The sequence below is a fragment of the Fragaria vesca genome, linkage group LG6 (assembly GCF_000184155.1).
Source record: "Fragaria vesca subsp. vesca linkage group LG6, FraVesHawaii_1.0, whole genome shotgun sequence".
NCBI classification, from domain to species: Eukaryota; Viridiplantae; Streptophyta; class Magnoliopsida; order Rosales; family Rosaceae; genus Fragaria; species Fragaria vesca.
The window spans coordinates 22195608-22201221 of NC_020496.1; the positions used below are offsets into that span (position 1 = coordinate 22195608).

Genomic DNA, 5614 nt, shown 5'->3' on the forward strand with positions numbered 1-5614 from the left:
CAACTTCAAAGACATAACCCCCTCCTCTTTATCCGAATCAATAAAATGAGACACTTCATTGGCAATCAAAGAATTATCTGTAATCAACCTGCCAGGAATAAAAGCACTCTGAAAGGGAGAAATAATACCAGCAAGATGTTTCTTCAACCTGTTTGCAATCACCTTACTGCAAATCTTATACAGGACATTACACAAAGCTATTGGTCTCAAGTCAGAGAACTGCGTGGGGTTCGCAACCTTAGGAATCAGACAAATGTGAGTATAGTTCACATCCCTCAACAATTGCCCAGAAGAGAGGAAGTCACGCACCGCCACACAAACATCTACCCCTACCGTCTCCCAATACTTCTGAAAAAACTCCGGAGGCATCCCATCCGGACCCGGCGATTTAGTCGGGTACATTTGAAACAAAGCAGCTCGAATCTCTTCATCCGAATAAGGAGCAGTCAGCTCCTTATTCATCTGGTCAGACACCCTCGGCCGAACTAAGTTCACCACCTCTAGCATCCGGCTCTCATCCGAATGTTCAGACCGGAACATGAAAGAGAAGTAGTCCAAGATAACCTTCTCCATTCCATCCAAAGCTGGTTTCCACACACCAGTCTCATCAAACAACCCAGCTAAACGATTCTTAGCTTTCCGATTAGAAGCAAACCTGTGAAAGAACTTGGTGTTCTTATCACCCTCTGTGAGCCAGGTCACTTTTGAACGCTGTTTCCAGTACAATCTTTCCTCCTCCAAGAAACCCTCTAGCTTGCCTGATAAAGAAGCATGCTCCTCCAAGTTCCCAGACGACAAGGGAAGTGACATAAGTTGCTGCAACCGGCCCCGGATCAACTCGATCTCCCTCTTCCTATTCCCAAATGTCGTATACTGCCAAGAATTCAAAGCCATCTTGGTGTGAGCAATTCTGGACATAGTACGATACATGGGAGTCCCCCCTTCAAAATGACTCCACCCTGCCGCCACAACATCCCGACAGCCTTCATGCGCCGTCCAAGCCGAGTTGAAACGGAACCGGAACTGCCACTGCCTCTGAAGCGGCTCTTCCTGTAACACCCCAATAAGCAAGGGAACGTGGTCACCATGAATTGGAGGAAGGTGAAGCACGCGGGAGGCAAGAAAAACATCCAGCCAGGAAGGTGTCGCCACTGCTCTGTCCAGCCGGCATCTCACGTCACCCCCTTTCCAGGTGAACGGCGCACCCCGAAACCCTAGGTCAAAGAGCTCGGCATCATCCAGGGCACCCTGAAACCGTAAAATCTGGTTAGGGTTACGAGCCAGACCACCCTCCTTCTCATCCTCATGCAGAATCTCGTTGAAATCCCCTACCACAATCCATGGAAGAGAAGAGTCCCCTGAAAGAGCCTGAAGAAGATCCCAAGAAAGATGGCGATTAGCGGCCAAAGGCTGGCCGTAAAACCCAGTTAAAATGGTCACCCCAAATGTTATTAGATGATAAAATAGTTACTTAATTCTATATCATATGATTTAATGGTCAATATTAAGTATCAATTCTGATAAAAAAAATACATTTTTAAATTTTAGGGTTTGACAATTCTACCCTTTCTGTTATAAACATCATTCTTTTCTCTCTTTCTCTCTTTCTGTGACATTCTCTCGTTCTCTTCTCTTAGCTTCTCTCTCGATCTCTCTCTCTCCTATCGCCGACCATCGTCGACATGGATCGTGAACGGAGCTCCGGTCTCCGATCGCAAATACATGCACTCCGTCGGAGCTCTGGCGAACCCCGCTTCCCCTCAGCCGATACCTCCTCTTCGCTGGGCTCAGCCGCCGCATCTCCCTCTCCATCCCCTGCATCTCTAGGCCGTGCTAGTCAACGGCGCTCGCCGACGGCATCATCCACTCCATCTCGTCAGATCCGTCAAGGCCATCGTGTCCCTCCTCCTCGTCACATCACCGGCACTTGAAGATATAGGGAAGGTGTCGGTTTTGGGAAGGGGAGGGGTAGTAGGAGTCGTCGGGTTCGGAGTTGGAGGCCATTAAATCACGAAGCCTATTGCAATTTCTGGTACATACGTCAACTTGGGAGAGAGAATCAAAGAGATGAAGTTTCTGAGTTTTTCCGACCATGTTTTGTGTTTTCCTGCGACCGTCGAATGCAATTCAGGTATCAAAGTATGTTTAATTGTCGAGCTTCACCTCCTTACTGAATTTGAGTTTGGTTGAGTTTTGAAGAACTGGCATCATGGATTTGGATTATGAACTGGGGTGGTGTATGCATTTGGATATGTAAGTAATTGTTGTAGTTATTGTTGCTGATCTGATTGTTTCTTTGCTACATTTTGGTAAAGCAATAAAATGTGTCTTGTTGAGAATTTGCTTTTTCTGTTTGTTTTCTGCAAATTCTGTTTGTTTTCACCAGCTATTAGGATTGTAGAGAAGTTGAACATGAGTGTTTTTGGTCATGTATTAGTAATTGAGCATTCATCATATGAAGTGCATTTTGAATCAGGGAGTTTAAACTTGAAAGTAGTAACCTGACTTAGCAATGATATGGGCAGATAACAAATGTAGCAACCGAGGTGTAGTTAGATGTTAGAAGGTGGATTTGGATGAGCAGAGTTTGTAGTATTGTAGCTTGTTTTCTAGTTAGATGTTACCTAGATGTTATTGCTAGCATGTGTCTAATATACAAGTTCATCTATCCAATGTTCTCTCTTTCACAGGTATTTGCATATGGATAGTTACTTACATTGTGCAGGTGCTACTGTAAATCATTTCGAACGTTGTTGCTCTCCAGTTTACGTTTTCTGCTCTTTTTGGGAGTCGTTCTGCAGCTTCCAACTTTCAAGTCTTGCAGACCATAAGAAGTAAGTGAATTTCGAGCTCCAGTTAGTTATTATAGAAAGTTTGCATTCTGGATTTTGGAGTCAGACATTGAGTTTACTGTGTAGGTTTCTTCATGAAGCTGGTAGTGATGAGAGTGAGGCAGCCTGCCAGAACCGAAAATGCAAAAACTCTAAACAGGAGAATGCAGTAGAAGGTAGTTTCATCCTAATGCTTATGTGTGTCTTGAGTCACATTCTTTGTTATTATCATTCCTTTTGGTTTTCGTAACAATGCATTCTTGTTCTACTTCTTGATCAGTACAATGGCACACCCATGAAGCCAAGGCTTTCGGTATTCTGTTCAGACAAACAATTGTATGTTATGCTGGTAGATGACCAGAACAAGAAGTGCTTGTTTTATGGAAGCACGCTGCATAAATCTATATGGCAGGATCCCAATTGTAGTATTGCTGTAAGTTATTCTCTTTGTTTGGCTCCAGTATGGTTCTTGATTCTACTGCAACTTGAGCCTTGCCTTAAGTTGGTTCTGCCTTTGATAGGAAGCTGCTAAACTTATTGGCGGGGAGTTGATCAAGGTTTGCAATGATCTGAACATAGGGGAAATATCGTCTTATGATCGCAATGGCTTTGCTACCGGGGAAAGGATTCAAGCATTTGAGATTGCAATTGCAGAGTATGGCTTGTTGAGATGAATTGCAGCTGCTTCTGTGTAAACTCCTGTTGATATCTTGGAACTGAATCAATATATGTTACGATTCTTAGTATTATTAGTATTGTATCAGGAATCTATGTACGAGGAATTTTTCAGTGCTCCCGAAGAACCACGTGGTAATCTGACGTGGTCCTCCATTCCATTCAAATTTTGACATGTGGATTTTCATGATGAAAAACTATTTTAGCGATTTTATCAAAGACCATTTTGGGTTTCTTGTTGATTTTTTAAATCCTAAACCCTAACCCCTAAACCCTAAACCCTAACCATATACTCTATACCCTAACCCCTAAACCCTAGGCCAAAATCATAAAAGACCTATGACGGTCATTTCACAAAATATAGAAAACCTTAGTTTATATTTTAGTTGTAATAAATCTACATATTAAAATTTAATTGGCAAAGGATGACCACGTTAGACTGTCACGTGGTCTTTCGGGAGCATTTAAAAATTTCTCTCTATGTATGTACATTATATGCTTTACATATCTCAATTACTTAATTTCTTCTCATATCACATTCTCTCTACAACAATTTTCAAATTTCTTTCCTTGTAAATAATGTTTAAATTACAGCGGTCCATTGACTCAACATTTGGTTTAATTTTCATTTAGGGTAATCATTTACTATTATATAATTACCATTTACAACATACGTTTTATTCCGAGAAGCTTTACAACATACAGTACGTTGCTAAAGCCATTTAATTCATTACTTATAAAGAAATTTAATTTACTAATAAATTTTATTCCTTGTTGGGTTGATGCATTTCCTTTAAGAGTTCTAATTATAACGGTCCATTGACTTTGACATTGGACATGCAGCTACTATATATAAGTCTATCATATCATCATCTCCTTTCATGCAAGAATATATCGACCCAGATCCCAAACCTTTTATCATAAAACATGAAGAATTCTATGTGGGGAGCAAGAATCGTAGTTTTAGTTGTCATTATGTTTCTTCAACAAAGTCATTGTATTGTTATCCTCCCAATGGATGCCAAGCTTGTTGAGCAGACATGCAGCAAAAGACCACGTCCAAGTTTGTGTGTCAATTCTCTCAAATCTGACCCTCGTAGCGCGTATGCGGATATTCCAAGCTTGGGTCTCATAATGGTGGATATAGTTAGTACAAAAGTGAATGGTATTCTGAAAAAAAATTGATACATCGCTTAAACAGAGCCCAGGCAATAAAGCCTTTGAAATATTGCAGTCACAATTACCATTTTGTTTTAAGCATTGACATCAAGGAAGCCAAAGATGCAATTATGGGTGACCCTAAGTTTGCAGAAGACTCCATGAACGATGCTAGCGAATATGCTGATGCATGTGAAATACAATTTAAGTAGGTCTCCTCTGACAGAGTGAACAAAGACATAAGTGATCTTTCGAGGGTGACTTCAGCAATAGCGAAGATTTTAGAATAGCATATCTGCTTTGAGATGGAATTTCACTTAAATGCTCTTCACTTAGTAAAAGTGTTACCTAGCTTCATCTTAATAAAATAAACTCATTTATTTTTTACTAGCCTCATTATACTCTTGCACAAGTTCACCGGAGACTTTCCCAAATGGCATATTCACGCACTAAAACGTACAGAACACATTATACGTATTAAATGTCTCATGTATTAATTTCATTATTTTAAAGTCTCATGTATTAACTACTTTTCAAGTTTAGGTCATTTTTATACTCCTCCCCTCTACTTTTCAAGTTAGTTACCATTTTTATGTAGTTGATTTAGTTACCTGACATGAACTAAATTAAATACATTTTTTTATGGAGTCAAATATTATAATAATTCATTAGATTTAGGGTCACAATTAGGATATTTAATATAAAAAATTTATCTTTGTGAATCAAATAGTTTTAGAATTCTTAATTCACCATTATTTTTTCTTTTTACTTTATATATATATATATATGAACTTTAAAAAAGAAACTAAAAAGAAAAAATAAAATCTCTATAGAATTTATATTGGATGAACTATATATAAACAAATATATAGATACATATATATACAGGAATTCCAGGTGCGGACGTCCGCACCAAAGTTTTGGTGCGGATTTCCATTTTTGCACCACTT

General features: G+C 39.6%; 1 pseudogene; it reads left to right on the forward strand.

Moving 5' to 3' along the window:
- Nucleotides 1-2642: 2642 nt before the first annotated feature.
- LOC101302096 lies at nucleotides 2643-3505 on the forward strand (annotated as a pseudogene).
- Nucleotides 3506-5614: the final 2109 nt, after the last annotated feature.